Source organism: Phocoena sinus, chromosome 9 (assembly GCF_008692025.1).
Source record: "Phocoena sinus isolate mPhoSin1 chromosome 9, mPhoSin1.pri, whole genome shotgun sequence".
In the NCBI taxonomy this organism is placed as follows: domain Eukaryota; kingdom Metazoa; phylum Chordata; class Mammalia; order Artiodactyla; family Phocoenidae; genus Phocoena; species Phocoena sinus.
This window is the reverse complement of record NC_045771.1, coordinates 48,016,777-48,041,475: the sequence shown is the minus strand read 5'-3', so window position 1 is coordinate 48,041,475 and position 24,699 is coordinate 48,016,777. Positions and strand designations below refer to the sequence as shown.

At 41.5% G+C, this 24,699-nt stretch overlaps 1 protein-coding gene and 1 pseudogene across 3 annotated transcripts in view; one reads left to right on the top strand and one right to left on the bottom strand.

Moving 5' to 3' along the window:
- The window catches only part of CREB5 (cAMP responsive element binding protein 5), a 417,963-nt gene that overhangs the window by 206,196 nt on the left and 187,068 nt on the right, over positions 1 to 24,699 (top strand). The gene's annotated exons all lie outside the window — the stretch shown is intronic.
- LOC116759692 lies at positions 1,796 to 14,784 on the bottom strand (annotated as a pseudogene).

Genomic DNA, 24,699 nt, shown 5'->3' with positions numbered 1-24,699 from the left:
TCCAAATGCAGTCATTAAAGAAAAGAAGCCAAAGTTTCTATGCAGGAATTTGGAATTACCCAGAGGACTAGCGTATCTGATTAGACATCCATTGTAGAGTGTCCTGATTGATAAATGTATGCCTGCTTGCTGGAACCACAAAGAAAAATATCTTCACTTCTTTGCCTCAGCAAAGCAGTAATGAAATAGTGGAGGCCTCACCATTTCAACATTTTGAGCATTTTGCTTGTTTTGGCCAAATAACTAAAAATGTATTTTCCCCTTGAAGAAAGTCTCATTGCAAATGTGTGAATTTTTAAGGTTCACTGCAATATATTTGGTCTGAAACTGAGTCCACTCATTGAGCCAGGGCCCAGAACCCCACCCTAGATTCAAAGAAGATGGGGACTACTGGGAACAGAGTGGGAAACACAGCTGAGGCTTAAATGTGAGCTAACACATTGTCACTGGGCTTTTTACAAGGGCTGCTTATGACTCATAGGTGTCAAATCATCAAGCCATTACTCCTAGAATAAAAGATCACTTCAACTTGATGTGAACGGAATGAAGGGTGATTGCTCCATTGGATTTGGGTTTTTGAAGGACAAGAGTTAGAGGTAAGCTTTGGGATCCCTCCATGTACTTTGATTTGACCCCTTGATTACTGATCCTTACCTACCTTGGGTCCCTTTTGGAAACTGTCATATTTGATGACATATTTGACTTCATGACATTCACACAAGATCTTGCCAGTGAGTGCCTGACTGCATTAGGCATTTGTGGACATCTTTATTTCTTCAGGTCAGCAAATCTCACTATTTGTAAATTACCCCAGCAGTAATTTACAAATGGTCTTGGAGTGGCTTAGAGTCATAGATAAACTTTCCAATGTGCAAGCCACTGCATCCTTTGGGGGCAACCTAGAATCCGGGGAGGCTTCTTGCGAGCCTGGAGCATTCTGATCTGCTTCAGGAATGCTGTCTTGAGGGTGAGTACCCTGGCCATTTCAAAGCTTGTTCAGATGGCAGTCATTTGTGCTAGCCATTTGGGATTTAATCTTGCAGTTATGGAAAGATCTTTTAGTTACGTTGCAAAATATATAATTTCATAATGTCTCGTTATGATTAGTTACAACATACAGAGGCTAGGCTGCTGCTGTCACTCATAATATACTTGGTGAGACCAAGACCAAGTCAGTGAGACCATGCCTTTTTCATGAGATACCACGCTCACCACCAGCAGGTTTGCTGTCCTGGTCTAGGCTTGCTTCAATTGAAAAGGGTTGGATACTCTTGTTGTCACTTCGGAGAGATTCCTCATGCTCCAGTCATAATGAGGGACACCTGCATTTCCAAAAGCTTCTTACCTTCATGTGAAATCCCTTCCTGGCTTTCAGCATTTTTTTAAACAATTAAGCAAAACTCTCTTATGTTATAATTGTGAACAAAACTTCTTAAATATTTTAATTATAGAAATTTCAAATATTATGTAAGTACAAAGATCAGGATAATGACCCAGCACGAACCTACCACCCAACTTAAACAATTATCACCTCACAACTGGTCATGTTTCATCGGTGTCTCTACCCACTTCCAGCCTCTCCCAAGGTTATTTGAAGCATATCCCAGATACCATAGCATTTTATCCATAAGTATATCAGCATGTAAGTATGAAAGATAAGTACTCTTTAAAGAAAAGTAACCATGATACCATATTTTCACCTAAGAAGTTACCCATAGTTTCTTAATATTTTAAAATATCCTTCAGATTTCCTTGTTTGTTTCATAGGATTTTGGCCCTTTATTTTTTAAATTAATTAATTCACTTTATATTTCTTATGTAAAAATGCTACAGTGGTGGCCATAGATGGAGCCTGGGCTCTCTACAGGGAGACTCTGGTGTGAGTCTGTGGGAGATGTCTCTGGATTCCTGACAGGGAGACTTGGTGAACACGGTCTCTTTTCAGAGATCAGGGTGAGAGAGCTGTAAGTCTTGGAGATGGCATCACAGTCGCCCAGGTTGGCAGTGCAGCCCCTGGTTGAGGTGTGACAGTCATCCATACTGGCCATCAGCAGCAGCTTCTTGAGTGCAGAGGCCGAGATGATGCCAGTGCCTCTGGGGGTGGGAAGAGGCACTCAGCATGGAGGCTGGTGCCTTGCAGGGACAGTGTGGGACCTGCCTGTCTTCTTCTCCCAGTAGCATTGCCACACGGGGACAATGGAGAGCTTGATCAGGATGATGGCCCCTAGGATGGCCCTGGCAACCTCCTTGGAGCACTTAATACTCAGACCGACATGGCCGTAGTAGTCCCAGATGGCAACAGAACCTGGTCCACTGGCTAGTGTAGGTCTGCTTTTGCATGGACATAATCTTCAAAACCTCATCCTTGAGGCATATCCCCAGGAGAAAGTCAGTGATTTCAGATTCCTTGATGGGAAAGGAGAAGAGAGGAATCTCCTCCAGGGATTTGGTCTCCCTGTCCTTGATCAGGTGGCCCAGCTCGGCCTTGCTTCCTTGAACTCTGTGATGTGGGCTGGGCTGTTGCTGCAGCCAGGAGTACCCCAGGAGTACGGGTATACCTCTGCCATTTGGTGCTTTCCCAGATAAGTGCCCTTTATTTTAATCGGAACTGAAATAAGGTCTGTACATTAAAATTGGTTGACATGTCTTCTTACACGCTTTTAAATCACAGATCTGTTCCCCCCCCACTTTTTTCTGTTTTGCCTTGAAATTTATTTGTTGAAGAGTTTGTAGAGTTTTGTACAAAGTGAATATCGTTGATTCCATTTTCATGGTGTCAGTTTAACTAGTTCCTTTGTTTCTTGTATTTCTCATAAATTGGTAATTGGGGCTTTCTAGACTTCGTTTAACATCAAGTTCAATTTTTTGGCAAGAGTGCTTCATAGGCAACGTGGGATACTTCTGTCAGGAGGCACCAAAATCTGCTCGTCTCTCTTTGGGATGCTGGCAGTCATTGACAATCCTCACCTAGATCCATTACATCTTTGGGGATTGCAAAATGGTGAAGTATATTTCTATCATACCTTCTTCACTTATTAGCTGGAATACTTCTGTAAGGAGGACCTACCTTCAACTATGTGACTACCTGGAAGTCCAGTTCAAAACTTCCTACAGTCTGTGGCTCATTTATTTTAATGTCAGAGAGATGTCCTTTTACCCAGTAAGTACCCACAAACAACCCTTCACCAGTAAAAGGCTGTAGCATGCAGCAGGAAAAAACAAGCCAGGACCTCAGGAGTCGTGGCTCTACCTCTGAGATCTGTATGATGTTGAACAAGCTATGTAATTTCTTAGAGCTGGCAGGTTCCAGGCCCCTACCTACACTTCAACCAGAGAAGCAGTTTTTTCTTAATTTCATTTGAACAAATCAAGCCATGACTTAAAAAAAATTTTTTATTTTATTGAAGTATAGTTGATTTACAATGTCATGTTAATTTCTACTGTACAGCAAAGTGATTCAGATATACATATATATATTATTTTTCATATTCTTTTCCATTATGGTTTATCACAGGATATTGAATGTAGTTCCCTGTGCTATACAGTAGGCATTGTTGTTTATCCATTCTGCATATAATAGTTTGCATCTACTAACCCCAAATTCCCAGTCCATCCCTCCTCTAACCCCCCTTCCCTTTGGCAACCACAAGTTTGTTCTCTATGTCTATGAATCTGTTTCTGTTTCATAGATAAGTTCATTAGTGAGGCCATGGCTTTTAAAAATCGTATATAGTCTATCACTAAGGTCTCTTTCAGCTAAGACATTTTATGATTTTCATTTAGGGTAAAAAAATATATAAGTCCCCATCAGGATATTTAGGATCCAGTGACCACGAAGAGCTAAGTGTTATTTCTAAGAATGTGTTATTTCATTTATTCATCCATCAGTTCAGTAGTTCATTTATGTTTTTATTTATGCTATCTAAGTCGCTATAAAGTCTAAAGCTTGGGAGTGGGCACTGTGGGCAATAACCTTTAGGGGATCTCCTGGGGGTACCATTCTTGAAGCCTCAGCCTGAAGTTCAGAGAGTTGAGGAAAGGATGCTGGAATTCTTGGAAGTCTTTATTGACATCATCCATAAGAATGATTCCACGTACTTGAGAACTGTATTTGGAATTTTACATGGAAAGCCTCCACAGGGGAGCCAGTGTAGGGGATGCTTAACAATGTCCCTGAGAGGGAAAAGCAATTCAGAAGAACATCCGAAGAACTCTCGTTAATTGTTTACATGACAAAGTTAATCTCAAATTGTAGAGGAAAAATACAAGAAACGATCCTACTTCGAAATTCCCTGTCCACCTGTCCCTCAGTTCTCTGTGCAGAGAACTCTCATCCATACAACTAGTGAGTGAGTACAGGTTAGAAGCACAAAATCTAGTTTTAGCACAGTCCCAGGTTCCAAATAGGAAATGTGGACTCTGCTTTCTCATTAGTGCGCCTGAAATTCCTCCCTGGGTATGTGTATTCAGAGTGGCTCAGGTCGAGGGGGTGAGTAGAAGGAGGAAAGCAGAAAACACAATTCCAAAATCCACCATTGGAATCACACTGGCTTGTGACAGAATGAGCACAAAAATAAAGTCGACAGTTGTCACCTCTGAAATTAGGAGCAAATGGGGGCTTCGCTTCATCACAGTTTCACTCAGTACTTAGTCACAGAAGGTGCTGCCGCTCCCCTGGCACTTAATTTAATAATGGGAGCAGTTCCTGGCAGGAGATGTTACAAAACAACCTTAAGCATAAGAGGGGGAAAAAAGAGCAGTGCTTCATTTAACAAGTTCGGGGCCTTTCTTGGAGGCCATGAAGTTCTCAGTTCAAGTTAATTATTGTCGACAAATATTTATTTATTCACTTGATGAATATTTATTGAGTGGCTCTTTTGAGCAGCATGTGGGGTAGATGTCACCCTGACACAGAGATGACGAGAGGCAGTCCCTTATAAGCAAAAGGCAGAGACGGTTTGCACAGCTCATCATGAAACTAGGCAACTTTGATAGCTCTGCACGAAAGGGGTCCAAATGAAAGTTTTATGAGGACACGCTAGGAAGCAGTTAGTTCTAGGTGGAGATTGAGAGGCAGCCTAGTAAAGTAGATGGTATTGAAGCTGTACTTGGAAAACTGGGTAGAACTGCGCTGGGAGAAGCCAGCAGGCATTCAGGATGGAGCATCCGCAGTGAACCAGGAAAGGGCGTGGGGAACAGCTGTCCCCACTTGGCATCCATGTCTTCCTAAAGACATTAGAGCTTGGAGTCTGTGTGTATGCCGCTGGGTGAGAGCATGATGCTGTAGGAAAAGGAGGAGATTTTTTTTTTATGTTTCCTTCATTTGTATCAACTGCATTCCTACCGATCTTGTCAGAAATCACATGTCATCTCAAACTCTGAAAAAATTCATTTCATTCTGTTTTTTTCACCCTGCATCAACACATCTGCTTCTCTGTCAGATGCAACTCTGACTTCAGGACTGGTGAAAGGACTCTAGGCTCCCCTGAGTAGCCACCCACATTTAGCGGTTGTCCCACTTTTCAGGGCTCCAGGCGGCCAGTGGCTTTGCCCAGGTAATCCTGCAGGACCGGTAGGACTCTCGGATTCTAGATCTGTACACAGATACAGCCACACACAGCTGGGCCAGGCCTCCCATCCCAGTGAGCAAAATCTCCATGAGCCTCCCCTGAGACGTGAAGACTTACCAGGCCTTGGGTAAACACCCCGCCTTGCTAGACACTAACTTCAACCATTTGATTCCTGCCTAACAAGCTACCAATGGGGTTAGGCTAGGGATCATAATATAAATCACTTTCTTTCTCAGTTTGAGGAGAAAGGGTAAATTCCTTGCAATAGGAAGGCAGGTATAATTCAGACATTGCAGCTTTCTCTTCAGCACAACAGCAGTTATTCTCTAGATGCACAGAGCATTTTATGATTTATAAGGAACTTTCAAAGACTTAATATAATTTGATTCTTGTTACAGGTTTGTCATTGTTCCCACTTGCTATGTAAAGAAATCGAGAGGCTCATTCATTAAGATAATAAAAATAATGGCTCTCATCAGGCACATTGCCAAGTCTTGTCCTAAGTACTTTACATTAAACTCATGGAAGCTCCTAAATTGTCCTGCAAGGTAGATGGTGGTTGTCCTCATTTTGCTGCCAAAGGAAACAGGCACAGAGGGGTTATATAACTTGCTCGAAGGACCACAGCTAGCAAGTGGGAGAGGTGGGATTTGATCTCAGCCAGCATGGCTCCAAGGTTGCACTAGGTGGCCCATAGCCTGGTTCTGGAAGAGAATGGTTATCCAAATCTACCACTCACCTAGCCAAGAGGATTCCTGGATATCCCAGGGAATGCTCCCCAATGGCAAATGTTTCTTCTGGACAAATGCCTTCTCTCTCTTTGGCCTACTCTAACTTGGGTAGATTTTTTTTTTTGCTGTACGCGGGCCTCTCACTGTTGTGGCCTCTCCCGTTGTGGAGCACAGGCTCTGGACGTGCAGGCTCAGCAGCCATGGCTCACGGGCCCAGCTGCTCTGCGGCATGTGGGATCCTCCCGGACCGGGGCACGAACCTGCGTCCCCTGCATTGGCAGGCGGACTCTCAACCACTGTGCCACCAGGGAAGCCCACCTGGGTAGATTTTGAGAGAGCTATTAAGGAGAAAATTGTTTGGTGCCTGCTTATTTGTCCCTGTCATTCGACATTGAGTTAGACACCATCCTTTTCAGTAAGGAAACCACACATCTAAACCTGCGCCTGTTTCTCCAGGATGACAATGTAGAAAACCTTGGGAAGGAGAAGGTGTTTCCATGTTTTGTGGGGAACAGAGGCTCATAGGGAAACAGCACTGGACACAGCACTAGAAAACCTGGATTGTGGTCGTGGGCTAAAGGTGTGACCTTGGGCTAGTGGTTGTACCTCTCTGAGCCTCAGCGGTATCAAATAGTAACTCCTTCTGCCTGTCTTATGTTAAAAAAAGAAGATTACAAGAATTACTGTGAAACTGCAGCATACCATACAAATGTAGTGTGTTACTATTGTCCTTTAGTTTCTAGCCAGTAGTTTTCTCCTCAGAGCATATCCTTGTACTTCAGTGCAAGACTTTTTTAAAAAATGAGATTTGAAAACAGTTTGTAAGCTTCTGCATAATTTAGGCATTATTATAATAAAATGGACTTGATTTAGTGAAGATTTTCAAAACAATAACTTTTTAGATGGTACAGTAATTCATCCCATATGGTTTGAACCAGGGATATATTTAATCTATATAGGTAAGAGAAACAACTTTTGCAATCTTCTCATAGATTCTTCTGGAAAATTCAGAATAAGTCAAACTTTTAAGATTTGAAAAGACTTTAGATTTGAAAAGATTTGCTTTCAATGAAATTAAATCTTGACAAACGGAAACAATATCGTGAGGTACTGAAGAGTGTGTAGGCTTCAGAGAAAAGTAGAACTTATCTGTAATCAGAAGAGTTGGGCTTGAGTGCTGGTTCCACCACTTACTGTCCTGAGACCTTAGGCAGATTATTGAGCTGCTCTTGGCCTCACTTCCTCACCTGAAAAATGGGTACATAATTATAATTAACTATATAGGTGTTTATGAGGATTAAATGAAATAATGCAAGTGAGCATTTAGCGTAGTAAATGCTCAAATATTGTTAGCTTTTTCTAAAAAAAATTGCATATTATAGAATTCCCTTCTTTAAGCATGGGTACACCATATTTTCTTTATCCATTTATCTGTCGATGGACATTTAGGTTGTTTCCACATCATGGCTATTGCTAACAATGCTGCAGTGAACGTGGAGTGCTAAAATCTCTTTGAAATTTTGATTTCCATTCTTTTGAATAAATACTCAGCAGTGGAATTCCAGGATCATATGGTAGTTCTTTTTTTTTTTTTTTTAACTTACATACTGTTTTCTTTTTAACATCTTTATTAGAGTATAATTGCTTTACAATGATGTGTTAGTTTCTGCTTTATAACAAAGTGAATCAGCTATACATATACATATATCCCCATATCTCCTCCCTCTTGCGTCTCCCTCCCATCCTCCCTATCCCACCCATCTAGGAGGTCCCAAAGCACTGAGCTCATCTCCCTGTGCTATGCAGCTGCTTCCCACTAGCTATTTTACATTTGGTAGTGTATATATGTCCATGCCACTCTCTCACTCCGTCCCAGCTTACCCTTCTCCCTCCCTGTGTCCTCAAGTCCATTTTCTACGTCAACGTCTTTATTCCTGTCCTGCCCCTAGGTTCTTCAGAACCAATTCCTTTTTTTTTTTTTTTTTGATTCCATATATATGTGTTAGCATATGATATTTGTTTTTCTCTTTCTGACTTACCTCACTCTGTATGACAGACTCTAGGTCCATCCACCTCACTATAAAAAACTCAGTTTCATTTCTTTTTATGGCTGAGTAATATTCCATTGTATATATGTGCCACATCTTCTTTATCCATTCATCTGTCGATGGACACTTAGGTTGCGTCCATGTCCTGGCTATTGTAAATAGAGCTGCAAGGAACATTGTGGTACATAACTCTTTTTGAATTATGTTTTTCTCAGGGTATATGCCCAGTAGTGGGATTGCTGGGTCGTATAGGAGTTCCGGTTTTTTTTGTTGTTTTTTTTTTTTGCGTTATGCGGACCTCTCACTGTTGTGGCCTCTCCCGCTGCGGAGCACAGGCTCCGGACACGCAGGCTCAGCGGCCATGGCTCACGGTCCCAGCCGCTCCACGGCATGTGGGATCTTCCTGGACCAGGGCACGAACCCATGTCCCTTGCATCGGCAGGCGGACTCCCAACCACCATTTTTAGTTTTTTAAGGAGCCTCCATACTGTTCTCCATAGTGACTGTATCAATTTACATTCCCACCAACAGTGCAAGAGGGTTCCCTTTTCTCCACACCCTCTCCAGCATTTATTGTTTGTAGATTTTTTGATGATGTCCATTCTGACTGGTGTGAGGTGATGCCTCATTGTGGTTTTGATTTGCATTTCTCTAATGATTAGTGATGTTGAGCATCCTTTCATGTGTTTGTTGGCAATCTGTATATCTTCTTTGGAGAAATATCTCTTTAGGTCTTCTGCCCATTTTTGGATTGGGTTGTTTGTCTTTTTGATATTGAGCTGCGTGAGCTGCTTATAAATTTTGAAGATTAATCCTTTGTTAGTTGCTTCATTTGCAAATATTTTCTCCCATTCTGAGGGCTGTCTTTTCATCTTGTTTATGGTTTCCTTTGCTGTGCAAAAGCTTTTAAGTTTCATTAGGTCCCATTTGTTTATTTTCGTTTTTAATTCCATTTCTTTAGGAGGTGGGTCAAGAAGGATCTTGCTGTGATTTATGTCATAGAGTGTTCTGCCTATGTTTTCCTCTAAGAGTTTTATAGTGTCTGGCCTTACATTTAGGTCTTTAATCCATGTTGAGTTTATTTTTGTGTATGATGTTAGGGAGTGTTCTAATTTCATTCTCTTACATGTAGCTGTCTGGTTTTCCCAGCACCACTTATTGAAGAGGCTGTCTTTTCTCCATTGTATATTCTTGCCTCCTTTATCAAAAATAAGGTGACCATATGTGTGTGGGTTTATCTCTGGGCTTTCAAACCTGTTCCATTGATCTATATTTCTGTTTTTGTGCCAGTACCATACTGTCTTGATTACTGTAGCTTTGTAGTATAGTCTGAAGTCCGGGAGCCTGATTCCTCCAGCTCCGTTTTTCTTTCTCAAGATTGCTTTGGCTATTTGGGGTCTTTTGTGTTTCCATACAAATTGTGAAATTTTTTGTTCCAGTTCTGTGAAAAATGCCTTTGGTAGTTTGATAGGGATTGCACTGAATCTGTAGATTGCTTTGGGTAGTAGAGTCATTTTCACAATGTTGATTCTTCCAATCCAAGAACGTGGTATATCTCTCCATCTATTTGTATCATCTTTAATTTCTTTCATCAGTGTCTTAGAGTTTTCCGCATATAGGTCTTTTATCTCCTTAGGTAGGTTTATTCCTAGGTATTTTATTTATTAACTGTTTGTTACAATGGTAAATGGGAGTGTTTCCTTATTACAGATTTTTCATCATTAGTGTATAGGAATGCAAGAGATTTCTGTGCATTAATTTTGTATCCTGCTACTTTACCAATTCATTGATTAGCTTTAGTAGTGTTCTGGTAGCATCTTTAGGATTCTCTATGTATAATATCATGTCATATGCAAACAGTGACAGCTTTACTTCTTCTTTTCTGATTTGGATTTTTTTTTTTTTTTTGATTTGGATTATTTTTATTTCTTTTTCTTCTCTGATTGCTGTGGCTAAAACTTCCAAAACAATGTTGAATAATAGTGGTGAGAGTGGACAACCTTGTCTTGTTCCTGATCTTAGAGGAAATGGTTTCAGTTTTTCACCACTGAGAATGATGTTGGTTGTAGGTTTGTCATATATGGCCTTTATTATGTTGAGGTAAGTGGAACTTCTGTACTGTTTTCTATCAAGCTGCACCATTCTATATTCCCACCAACAATGTGCAGGGTTTCCAACTTCTCCACAGCGGTGCCAACACTTGTCTTTGGTTTTATTGATAATAGCTGCCATGACAGGTGTGAGGTGTTAATCTCATTGTGGTTCTGATTTGCATTTCCCTGATGATTAGTGAGTGACATTGAGCATTTTTTCACATACATGTTGGCCAGGAAGTTATTATGTTAAGTGAAATGAGCCAGTCACAGAAAGACAAATACAGCAGGATTCTGTTTATATGAGGTATCAAAAATAGTTGAATTCATAGAATCAGAGAGTGGAATGGTGGTTGCCAGGGGCTCAGAGAAAGGCGAAGTAGGGGAGTTCCTAATCAACCAGCATGAAGCATCAGTCAAGCCAGATAAGTAAGCTCTAGAGACCTGCTGTACAACATTGTACTAATAGTCAACAACAATGTAAAATAAGGTGTAATAATAATACATAATAATGTGTAATAAAATGTAATAATATACTTAAAAATTTGTTAAGCGGTTATATCTTATGTTAAGTGTTCTTACAACAATAAAGTAAAATTTTTTTTTTTTAAAGTAAAATTTTTAAAATTTTAAAGTAAAAATAGCCCTGAAAATTGAGAAGGTCTGACCATGATTCTAAATATAGGAAAAAATATGAATATGACTATTCAGATCATCCTCACAGAACTGGTCATTTCTTAAAATTGATATGGTATAAGCCTAATAATACGTTTTTGAATTAGATATAGCACTGGCTAGTGACCTTTCGATAATGCTTAAGTAAGAGATTCATCAATACGGAATAATTGGGTAGGAGGAAGAAAGGGTATTGACATGGTAAATTATTTTGCACAGATCTATTAATAACAGGACACTGGTGCCTTACTAGGTAAGCACCCAAACAGTCTTCTGGCATCATTTCTAGAATAGGATGGTCTCACTAAACCCCAGATTTGGATCTCTAGGAAGCTTCCATCTTAAATTAAGTCCTACTCAATAGTAAATAGATTTTGATTTAATATCCTTGAACTGTTGAGTTTTCTTAGATTACTGTATGATTTAAACAGTAAATAAAAGTTGTCTCTATCAAACATATAGTTGGAACTGAATCAGTGAAAGACTTAGAATTAATAGATCAGTGGAGCAGTCAATGCCAAGACTCTGATTTATTCTCTGTTATTGAGGTAGCAGAAATAGAAGGAACCTACTCTTTGGAAATGCCAAAAATCACTATTCCTGAACCCTTTATGCTAATATTGTTGAGGTTTTTGTTTTGGAGCCATCTGATGAGAAAAGCTACCTTGGAGGGAATTCCTTTAATTTCTTCAATAACTAAATCCACTTGGAAGAGGTGGTTCCATTTATACCAAGTGTCTTAGTGAACAGTGCTACTAAAGAATTCTACTATTAAAGGGAACATTCTAGAGCCCACTTTTCCTATGAAATCACACCCACCAAGGTCATGTCTTGGTATCACCAGATCTTCACGCAGGCCTGGTACCTAATAAAGATCATTATTGTCTCCAGAAGGAACCTTCTTTAAGTGATGAAGGTGTTCATAGGGTAACAGTTTCTAACTACAATTTATATTTGGCATTATGGAGATACTAGGAACCATATATCCAGGAAATGCCTATACCATTCACTTTTCCATACCTGGCCCCAGGCTCCCCCCTTATTGTCATCCAGAGCCATCATGGTGAAGAAGAAAGAGGCCACAGATTAACCTGCATTTAATAATATGCTTATCCAGCCAGCCACTTTAGAGTCAAGAGATGTCTGTGAAGATTGCTGTGTCCTCTGCTATAGAAATGCCATTAACCAAAGAGACAATCAAATGAAAAAGCGAGAATTAAATGAAAATCTATGATCCAGTTACTATAGAAGATGAAGGAATGCTTGCCGGCATTAACATTTTACAAAACCAATGAGGAGTCCATGAATTAATCTCACCTAAAGTCTAGTCCCAAATTTGGAATTGAAGGCTAATCGAAAAAGTTATATTAAATCTCTAGTTCCAAAAGAATTTCAGAATGGTGTGGATATTTCCACATGCCTAATATGGCAACATCTCCTGAGGGCCCTCAGAACTGAGTGGCCTTGGAATTGTGCAGTGAGACTAGGGCAGCCCCTAGAGATGTCCAGACTAGGATTAGTCAGAAAGTCCAATCTAGTCTTGGCTGGCCCTGGAGGTTCAGAGGGGTCACAGGGAATCCTGCATCTCTGGTAGAATAATGTTTGCCTTGTCAGGCAGTGTGTAAACAACCATTGGCACGCAGGGTTACTGAAAAATGCCGAGAGCCAGAAAGTTTGGGTTATGATAGTTATGAACAAAGGAAAGTATTTACAGTATCCCCTTGCTCCAAAATAGATTTTAAACACTATACAAACACAATGGAATGTGTCCATTCATTTCTAAATGGGTCGTCTCCTACCCCCATGTTTAGGTCATAGCTATTTCTAGGCTTTCATGTGACAAGACCTTCACAGACCAAATTCAGTAGTGTCACTTCTGAACCAAGTGGCTGCATGCGCTGTGGTTTTCCCTTGTTTATTTTGTCTTGTTTTATTTTACACAGCTTGTATCACTAGCCTCCCAATCAAGGTCAGTAGATTGAATTCAACCCCGTTCGTTTAAAAGACCGATAAATTTATGCCAGCACCATGATCTCACCCCCCTGAGTAGCAGAATGTGGCCGTGCTGTGCTGTGAAGTCAGCCTTCCAGACGCAAGTGTTCAGTGTGACCCTGAAACCACACCTGAAAGACAGGATGGTGTCGTCATACCAGCACGTGTTCTGACTTCAGCTTCATTTATTAAGGGCAACATGTATCCGGAGGTGAAAGAAAAACCTGAAATGGTTGATGTATTGTTATAATTGAGGAAGCGCCTGTAATCTAAATAAACGATGTCAATGGAGAAGACTCATCCAAATACCAGCATGGCATTTCCTAATACTTGCCGCCAATTTGCTATCGAGGAGATGGTTAGGAAGTCTCAGGTGGATGCTAAGTGCACAAGGGCCAAAAAGGATCTTATTACCAGGGTGGAGGTCAGTGATGAACATTATGATATGAAGTCATATTCCTTGCAGTGCAGCTCTTTGCAGTGTGCGAGGTTGGAGATCTGTGTGCAGGCAATGTCAAATGTTTCCTGTGTGTGAAACTCAGGTGAGGAGAGTGGCAAGTTTCTCTTGTCACCAGGTGAATTCTTGTACACATACACACATTCGTTCTCTCTCTCTCTCTCTTTCTTTCTCTTTCTCTCTCTCTCTCTGTCTCTCACACACACACACGCACACAACACACTTCCTCCCTCCGATCATATATCCTCCTAAAGATCTTCATTACATCAGCCATGCAGGAAGGGAAAGAAAACCCTTACCAACTTGTAGTCATCACACTTTCCCCTAAGGCAGCTATTACAACACTATGAAGATGTACTCTAGCAATGAAGGCACCCAAAGAGGAGGGAGACTGCACCATCCTATAACAGCTGGGGCTGAAGAGAGCAGAATTACAGCTGGCATTTCTTAAACTTGTATTATGTGTACTGAGTGTTTTATATACATTTTCTTAGTTAATCTTCACATCAACGTCTTGAGGTAGGGACTGTACTTATTCCCATTTTAGAGATGAAGAAATTGAGGCTCAGAGATGTTAAAGATGACTTACTTATGGTCACACAAATCCACTCTAAACCACTGTACAAGGCAAGCCAAAATACCCCCATCTGCTTCTTTATATGAGAATGTGTAGAATGACAACTTGTTGTTCTGCACCAAATACAGTCTCTACTTACATATGTATGAATACGGATGGCTAATAATATGTTTGGGCCTGAGCATGTCCAAGATTTCATGGATGGACACTTGCACACTCTTATACTGGTAACATTTCGTCCTGTTAACAAATGTTTTGACCTTGTGGTAGCCTCTGGTCATATTCTAATATTTTTAGCCAAAGTTATAATAAAAGAATCTTTCTGTTTCAAAATAGCCTTGCAGATCAAGCTCTGTACAATCCGAAATGCCACTTCTCTGTTTGACGAGGGTTAAATGGTTGTCTCAGGCCAGCGTTTAGTTCACATTCTATAAATGGCTCTTACTCCTTGATCTGACTCACTGTATGTATTACAGCAAAGTCACTTGCAGATCAATTTATTTTTAGAATCTTAAAGAAACAGATTCAACAGGGAGTGTTTGTCAGACCACAGGCTAATGTGAGGGAAAACATACCTTGGTGAGGAACTTTCTGTTTGACTCCTCTGCCCACAGCTCTCTGTTAGTGATAGGCCTTTGCATGTTGTGTTAAATGTTTTGAATTATTTAAATAGCAGAGTGGCAGAATTTTATGCCAACATCTTACATAATAGAGGAGTTTTTGTGGTGTGCAAGTGGGAGAGCCTTCTGCATTTTAAGTAAAATAATGTCAGGAAATAATCAGCACAATTAATCTTCATAAAGAAGAGAAAGATTATATACCCGTCGCCCACCTTGCGGCTTTGTAATGGAAATTTTCTTTACGATCAAAACCCAGGAATATGATAGGAACAGTGATGATAATGATAATGGTGATGATGATGGTGACGATGATGAGAGCGGTGATGGTGATGATGATGGTGATGGTGATGACGATGATAACCACTGCCACCATTAGGAAAGATTGTGTATCCGTCCATTAAATAAATATGGCATGCTGCCCTCTACAGGTATTCAATCTACACCGGATAGTATCAAATTCATACAGATAGATGAAGCATTCTCAAACACACAGACCAATGTATAAATGCAAATTGAATATTGAAGCCAGTTAAATAAGTAAAACCTTTATACTCTACAGGTCTCATTTGTGTGAATTCTGAAGCCAAAGAAGGAGCAAGCATTTAGTAACATTTATTTTAAGTTTCTCTTCTGAATTTTTGAGTATGTATATTTGAGGCCAATGTCAGAAGCTGGGAAGACCAGCTGGGAGTTTGTGGACTAGTTTTCTGTTGACACTAGAAAAAGCTAATTGTTCTTTGGTTTGCCTAAGGCCTGTTGTTTATGGATAACAGGTGTTTAATGGACAATTAATAAATAACAGCGGGTCTGGAAATCTCAAATTTGTTTGCTTTTCAGAAAGGTTGGATTTTATACCACATTCAACTAACATTTTTAGAAACTAACAGGCTTTGAAAAAAAAAAGAGAGTCCACCTGGCTCCTTCTTCACCCTTCTACTTCCGCCTTACCCCAGTCAATCATTGTTATTTTAGTATCTGGGTTGAACATTTTTCTCAATTTACTCTGTGCTCTTCCTTGCTGGGGATATGAACCAACAGAGGAAACACTGCTGGGGAAAGAGTCTTTAGAATTGATTTCTTGTACCCGCCTTCTACCCTTGAGTTTAGTTTAGTTAGTTCAGCTTGATCACTGAATTGTTCTTACTGTTATTCCTTCACTCTAAAAGGAAGGGCTGGCCAGTGGAGCTGAGAATCCCCTAGTCCTCACTTGCTGGGATTTTGCCATATGGGCCAATGAGAGCATAAAGCAGTAGTGATGAGCACCAGCTTTAGAGAAATCCTGGGCTTGTGTCCAGCTCCCTCCACTTACCTGCTGGGTGACAGTGGGCAAGTTATAGAATGCCTCTGAACCTCAGTTTCCCATCAGCAAGATGAGTACAATAGTATCTACCTCATAGGAGTTTTGGGAGGATTTTAAAACACACTACAAGATAAAGCATTTTATAAGTACCATCTTGTTTCATTCCCATGACTACCTTGTAAGGAAGAGACTACTATCTCCCCAACTTACAGAATGAAGAAATGAAGCTTAAGGAGGTTAAGCAAATGAATCCAAAGTTACAGGGCTGGTGGGTGTGGAGCTGGATTCAAGCCCAGGCTGAGGCCATGCTTTTGACCTCTGTGTCATTCTGTCAGTTATCTGTATCCATTTTCCCCCACACGTGTCACTAGGATGCTAAAAAGAATGTTTCACTTCACTCTTGAAGTCCTCCCTCTCCCCCATCATTCCGATTTCTGGCCAGACTCTGGTTCCTCCAACTGCAAGAGGTACAGGTGACAAGAGAGTCAGGCTCTGCCACCTACGCTCTCAGTGCTTGGTAGACATGGAAGAAGCTACCAAAAAAATTCACTCTACCCCGTGGCTCTCAGAGTTGACTTATATAGTCAAAAAGAAGGGGATCCTTGTTAGTGGCTAGTGTTAAAATCCCAAAGTGCAGTCAGCCAAAACCTCATCCAGATGCAAGTGTGTGGTCACTGGTCATGCATTTCTGTTTGCTGAATTCCATACAGCCAAGGCAACTGCCTTGCCTCGCTGAAGATCCACAGGGGAAAAAAGTTATGTGCGCTAGTACGAAAAAACATGCAAGCAGAGTTCTCCCTTGTCATCAGGAATGTTTGATACAGCCATGTTTATTCCGTGGCCTCCGTCCATGGTAAATGTGCCATCATTTCTCATGTGGGGAAAACTGACCCAGAGCTTCCTTATTGGCTGCTCATTTTGTTAAAATGACATAACATCGTAGAGGATAATCTATTGCAATCAAAACAATTTTGTGGAATTATAAAAGTATATGCATTTTAGTGAAATAACTACTGCTAGAGTCTTTTTGGATGTTGTCAGGCTGAAAACGTGTACAAGTTGTCCTTAAGTACCATATGCTCCTTTTCTTCACCTAATTTCTTACATCCTCTGGGGAAAGTTTACGAGAGTGATATTCTAACAGATCATTCATTGTCTTTCCTCATTAGGTACACTCATTTTATTCGTTCATTCTTTGCGAGTGCGTTTTTGTATATCTAAAATATGTAGTAGCCATTTTATGAAAGTACGGATTCATTATTTTCTGTATATTCTTATCATAGATTGCTAGAATAAGTGACCTTTGCTGTGTATGAAGAATGACACTCAGTTCTACCTTTAAATATCACTTTTTGTCAAAGGCTCCACTGGCTTTACCATATCTGAATTGGATGGTTTTTAATATAAAGTACTTGGAATTGTTGAAGTATGGAAGAATTCAAATCTAAAATTAAAATTTCCTGGTGATCTTTTTGATACAAGCACTAGCTAATATTCATTGACTGCTTACTATACCCCAGGCTTTGTTCCAAGCTTTATCTGTGTTAACCCCTCAATTCTCATAACCATCCTACAAGGTGCCCATTTTACAAACAGGAAAATCGAGGTGTGAGAGGTTAAGTAACCTGACCTTGGTGACACAGCTACTAAGTGCTGTTTCTGGAACTCAAACCCAAGGGGGTTGGGCCCAGCATCTGCTTTCTTAACCCCGCCCCTTTAGTGCAACTTCCACAGCAGGGTGATAGAATCCATTTTATTGCTTTTAAAGGACATTTACGTACTCTTTTTAAATGAATACAAATAGACTGTTATCTTTAGCCATAGAGAGAAGGAAGAGCCTATTTAAGAAGGGATCTAAACAATAAGCCATAATTTATTTTTTCTCATGCTCTATCGAAAGGCCTGGTGAAGGAGGCCTATTATGTCTTACTCCCCCTGGTGTTCAGAAAGGGTGCCTATGGGGGCCCTTAATCAGATGTAGGGAAAGGAGCCCTGGGAAGGCTTCACTTCCTTTCTGTTCCTGAGCTTGAGAAACAAAAAGCAGCTAGAATGTGATACAAGAGTTCCTTTTCTCATCTGTTTTTCCTCTCAAGGCTTGCAATAAGTTCAGCATCCCATTGCAACCCTTGACGGCCAAAGTTATTAAAATTTCTAATTTCCTAAAATTTCTCCTGTCCCCCACCCCTATCCGTTCTGCCACGCCCCTGGCCTTCCTCCAGGGCATCTGGTTTTCCATAATTAGCATGGTGGTTCTGATAATCTTGCCCTGTCTTCAGCCCTGGCTGCTGGGCATTTTTTCCCCCAAATCTCCATCACAGTTTTCCTTGTTATTGTTTGCTTGGAGTTTCTGATAGCCAATATTCCATGGAGAAAAATGTAAGATCACCTTGAATTTTCAAGTCAACTTGAGCTTCAATTGTTTGTATTAGATACAACGGCACTGGGACCCTTAATTTAAAGAGTGGCTCAGCCCTGGCTACCTGTGGCTCTCACTTAGGGAGCGTTAAAAAATACCAGTGCTTGGGCTCCACCCCCAGAAAGTTTGAATCATTTCTTGTGGGGTGGAGCCCAGGCATCAGCGTTTTTATTCTTTTTTTTTTTTTTTTAATATGAGGTCATGGTTGAGAAATACTGTACTAAATTAATCTTTTGGCTTAAGTTTGATACCAAGACCCTGAAAGGCCTTGGTTCAGAAATACATTAAATTCATTTAAATGGACAGTTGTAGTTCCTGTCTGTTTTAACCTGTTTGTTAAAATGTGAAAAGGGATTTTTTGCTATACAGCATGGTCATCCCCAAATTAAAGGGAAAGGATGAAGTTCGTGGCACTTTTGAAGTGCCCTCCGCCCTAGGAATCTCTGGCCACATCCTTTGCAAGAGGCCAAAGTGTTCTGTAGCTGAGATGTTTCAGCTTATCTTCAGCCCTGAGGCAAATCAGGACAATCACCAGAAATCATTTTCATGTCAGTGCCTAGTGCATACTGGGTGTTCAAGAAATCAAAATTTGTATGTGGCTTAGTACAAAATGCAGGGGCCACTGTTACTGTGTGATTTTGGAGATAAGTCTGGTTCCTCATCTGTACAATAGATTTAATAGTGCTTGCCTTACAGGATTGTATACAAATTGAATTACATAATTTATGCAAAAGCTGCTAATCTACCTGCTACCACGCAGCAGTCACTCCTCCCCAAAGATCTGGAAACTCTTCCCAGCTCAGAGGAGGGAATTTCTCTCATACTGTCATTACTATGATGTTGGCTGACATCATCAATTTTATCTTTCAAGGAGTCCTGTCATATCTCCCATCTGGAGGACCCTAAAGACAGACAGAGACCAGGGGCTTTTGTGGTTTGTGCCTACAGCACATACAATAAGACCACGTAGGTTTCCTGGACTTCCCTCTGTTGATTTACTGAAACCTGTTACTGCCAGGGCTGCCACAGCATCCCCCCATGCCTGCCTTTTGTCCATATCCTGTCTGGTCACCTCCCCTGGTTCTGAGTCCTTCCAGCAGGCTTACCATCTGTCAATCTACTTTGCCCTCAAATCCTTCTTGAAGAGGTTTCAGCACCCAAGGGAAGTTAACAGGCTCCTCCAGAACCCAGGGGACTTGGCCAGGAAATTTGCATTTCAAGGGGTAAGAGAAGAAGGAGATGACTAGAGAAAACCAGCAACTTCTGTGTGAGCATCCAGAGGGGGCAGAACTGGAGAGAGAACAGTGTGAACTCAGAGAATATCACGTCCTGTAGGAGGACGGGCATGGTGGTCAAGGAATAGACTTAGGAAGTCAGACAGTAGCCCCCGAGACATTAGAGAGGCTCTGCTGCCTGTCAGTGCTCTTTGTGTGATATTTCTCTGACTTTTCTAGGAAAATCCTTCTTAGACATGTCCTCTGCTGTGTTCATTCACTCAGCAAACTGTGATGAAGTGCCTAGCATTGGCTAAGCAGAAAGGACAGCCCTGACTCAGGGAGTACAGTCTGGTGTGTGCGTGGTGGGGGAGGATATGAAACAGGCACTGAACACTGATAGTTTTAACTAGGTTAAAAACAGCCAAATTAAAAACAAACAAAAAACATAAGCCAAACTTCCAATGCCTTTCCTCCCTCATGTTCCTGTTTTCCCACTTAACTAGTGGATAGCGGTTAAGAGCCCAGACTTCTAAGTGAGGTTATCTGTTTAAATGGTGGATTCACCACTACCTGTGTGATTTTGGGCTAAATGATACCTCATTTTACGTCTCTGAAAACTGACATCATAAAAATGCTTACAGATTGTTACGGAGATTAAATGAGATAATACACGCAAAATCCTTAGAAAAGTGTTAAGCACGTAGTAATCACTGAACAAAGGTGAGGTTATTAGTATTAATCCACCAGACTATGTTAAGACAGAGAGTCTGAGGATGGACACAGAGAGGCAGGCCCTGTAGGGAAATCCAAATGACTAATTTATTGTCCCATTCTCCTTTCGCCCTTCCCTCAGAGAGTTGTTCTGGAATCACGCACCCGATGTACAGGTCAGCCAAACTTTTCGGCTACTGCTCGTTCCTGAACTCTTCTTTCTGGCCTCAATTGACAGAGCTGAGAGGCTCTGGGCAGCCAACAAACAACTCTGTATTTGCAGTCGAGCAGGCAGCTGCCAAGTGGGGAGTTTCTTTGCTCCAAAAGAGAAGCAGGACAGTCAGGGGCTGAATGGTCTCTGCTGCTCTCAGAAAACTCATTGGCCTTCCAGAGTTAGTCAGGACCCTGGACACATAGGGCTACAACATTCTCCTCCTGAAGTAGCCTTTACTTCTTAGGAGTCTCAAGTCTTCCCAGAGCTCTGACCCTCCCTGATTCAGATATTCTGAACAGCTGTCTCAGCTTTGTATCAGGGATGGTAACTAATAAATTTCAAAAGTTAATCTTTGTTTATCAGAGACGTCATTAACATATAAAGGCTCTTTGCCAAGTTGAGTTTCCACCATCAGAGAAGCATAGGCATTGATTATGTTTCTATAAACATCGAACTTTTGACCAATGATGGACCAAGGAGCATAGATTTGGAAGGACGGACTTCTACATCGCATTCAGAAAACATGGACTTCCAAGGTTGACAGGATCCTCAGAGGTCTCCCAGTCCAAGCTGTCCATCCAATGGATAACTTCCAAACAGCCCTAAGAGGTTGTTGCCCAGCTCCTGCCCAAACCATTCTGTGATGCCCTGTGCTCACCTGCTCCTACAGCACCCTGCTCCTGTGATGCCTACTTGGACAGCTTAAAATTGTTAGAAAGTACCACTTCTATGGAGTCAATTATGTTTTCCTGGATTTCTACCCATAAGACTTAGCACTACTCATTTGACTTAACACTAAATCCATGTATCCCTTCTCCAAAATGTTGCTCACTTCTCATACCAGCTGATTAATTACCTATTCCTAATAGCAACTTCGGGAACAATTAGAGATCTCCATTTCAGTATAGTCTGTTTGAAATTCTTATTCTCAAATCTGTGTTTGTTGGAAACCAAGTGCTGAAAAAACATGTGTTTTTCATTTTCACCTGACATATTGCATCTTAAGGCATCATTCTGGGTGTGCAGCAGCTGAAAAAGTTTGAAAAAATGTAACTGCTCAAAACTAGAGTGATACGGGGACACATGGTGAAGCAAAATGGTCAATGCATAAAGCAGTTTGGTGTGTGGCTTGGGGGTGGGAATCATTCCGATTGCATAGATTACCATATAAGAGGACAATAGCGTGGTTAAAAGTCTCAAAAGTTTCCAAATACATTTTTAACCATTTTTCACCTTGATTACTACCCTGCTAGCCAAGAGAGTGACTTTTTGTACACAGAAGACGTATGTCGATAGGTTCCTTCAGTATTAATTCAACATTTATTTATTAAGTACCTTCCTTGTATTCCAGGCAGAGAATCAACACTAGGAGGTATGCGTGACTATCTTCCCCACGTTACAGAAGAGAAAACTAGGTACAAACATTAGTAACTTACCCAAAGTTATGTAACTAGTAAGTGGCTACACTGGGGTTAGAACCAGAGATCTGGCCACAGAATGCATGGTCTCAACTGCCACCCAGCACCAACAGTGGGACACACAGACATGTGGAAACCTTTCAACCCTGAGCTGCTGAGTGGACCTTGAGCAGGACCATTTGTTCTTTTTCTCTGTGGGAAGGATTTCAGGATGCTGACTCCAAAGCATCATCGGCTTTAATCTGTCTCTAAAAATTCTTCACCCCAATTCCAGCGTGTGGGGTTTCCCCCCAAGTCATTCAAAGCAATTCTCTAACACCAGCTGGGTGTCCTACAATTCAACTCAATTCTGACACCGTCTCTCCAGAGAGAGCATCAGATCACACATGTTAATGGTTCAGTCCCACAAAACTGCCCTCCAGCCCACTTCAGACCCTGTTGCCAGTCTAGGTTGTCACCTGTGCTTCTGACCAGGACCAGCTATAGATCAGAGAGCTCCATGATCCCCTCCTTGGGTTCAGTTAATTAGCTGGAGCAACTTACAGAACTCAGAGCAACATTTTACTTACTAGATTACTGGTTTGTTATAAAAGGATATAACTCTGGAACAGCCAGATGGAAGAGATGCATAGGGCAAGGCATGTGGGAAGGGGCACGGAGCCTCCATGCTCTCTCCTGGTGCCACTCTTTCCAAATCTCCAACCCAAAAGCTCTCTGAAACCTGTCCTTTTGGGTTTTTCTGGAAGGTTCGTTATGTAGGCATGGTTGATTAAGTCATTGGCCGTTGGCGATTGATTCAACCTTCAGCTCCTCTCTCCTCTTGGAGGTCTGGGGGTGGGACTGAAAGTTCCAACCCTCTAATCACGTGGTTGGTTGTCCTGGCAACCAGTCCTATCCCTAGGTTGGGGGAGGGTGTCCAAAAGTCACTCAATTAACATAACAAAAGACACCTTAGGAAATTCCAAGGGTTTTAAAAGCTCTGTGCCAGAATCGGGGATGAAGACTCAATAAATAATTCTTTTGTAAGTCACAGTATCACAGCCTCCCAGTGGGGTACCCTAACACCACGTCTCCCTTTGGTGCCCTGACAGTCATTTTGGAGTTGCTTTCTGTGTGGTGTGTAGTAGAAAGAACCCTAAGACTGAACACTGGAATTCCTGAGTTAGAGTCCCAGCTCCATCGGATAAGAGCTGTGTGACCCTGGGCAAGGCACTCCATCCCTTGAGATTCAGTTTCTTCCTTTGTAAAAATACCCATCTCCCAGGTTCGTGGTAAGGATTCTTTGCTTTCCAACAAATGTTGACCACCTCGGACGTGCCAAGCACTTGGTGAAGTTATGGGTATGCACTGGTAGATAAAATAGACGTGGGTGCTGCCTTTCTATAGAGCCTGCAATCACGTGGGGAAGGTAGACAAGAAGTAAGCAAACACGTGGATGATTGCAAATGGAAATGAGGGTTCCGAAGGAAATGAAAGAGTTCAGCATTAGGAAATTGAGTGGGTGGGAGTACCTGCTTAGGTAAGGCGGCCAGGGATGGTCTCCCTGGGAAAATGTGTCCAGAAGATGAGGAGATACCTGCCAAATGAAGAGCAGGGAGAATTTCAGGCCTAGGAATGGCATCTTTACAGGCTCTGAGCAGGGAAATATGATTAAAGAACTGTAAGGCCAGCTGGCCCGAGGCCAGTGAACCTCGCCCGGGAGCGCTCCCTAATAAAGCTCACTTAAAGCTTTCCTCTGTTTCGCGGTGCCGTTTGTTAAGATCCGACCTTACAAGGATGTTTATCATATATGTGTATGAGGGCCCTTTGTAAACCAAAATAGGATAAACCCATGTAAAAAACTTCAATCACAAACAAAAAAACAGCATGGGCCCCGTGCAAAATCCACCTCGGACCATGTTCTTCCCATAAGAGTCAAGACTAACATTCTAACCCAGGGAAGTGTGTTCCCTTTCCACAAGATAACAGCCTTTATCCCTCACACCAACATTTGAGGTGCGTGGACTGAACAAACACAAGCAGTCATGTTTTCCTTGATTTCCATCATCTACCAAGGAGCAGAACTTCCTCCCTCTCTCACTTTTCCATTTCCTCTACCTCCTGTCCTTGCAGATTGGGCAACAATTTCTGAAAATTTCCTGCAGTTGACTAATGACAGGACATGGGTGTCTGGAGTCCGAACTGCCTGACTAGAGCTAGGACAAGATGTTGAAAAAGAAGCAAGGAGGGTCCCTGTCTGATTCTCTGCTGACGCCTGGATTTGGGGGTGACTGTCAGTAGGGCTGAGCTCCTACTTTTCTCTTCAAATGTTTCGGTGTTTAAATGTTCTGTTCAGCATCCTTAAATATGTCTAGAGTGCGTAAGGAACGCTGGTGATGCTAAGGCAGGAAGGACTTATTGTAAGAGGATCCTGCTCACTTCTACTTACTGTTCCTCACACAGAAGATGTAACTGAAGTATCAGCAACAGTGTCACCAAGAGAAGAGTTTTCAGCCCATCCTCTTGAAGGTTAGCCAACCCCTGACCCTAGTCATCCTCTGTGACATCACCCATTGTCACTTTCCTCACAGCATTTATCATTCTATGCAATATCATATATTTATTTTTTTTGTTTATTATCCACCTTCCCCACTACAACGTAAGCACCCTAAGTTCAAGGA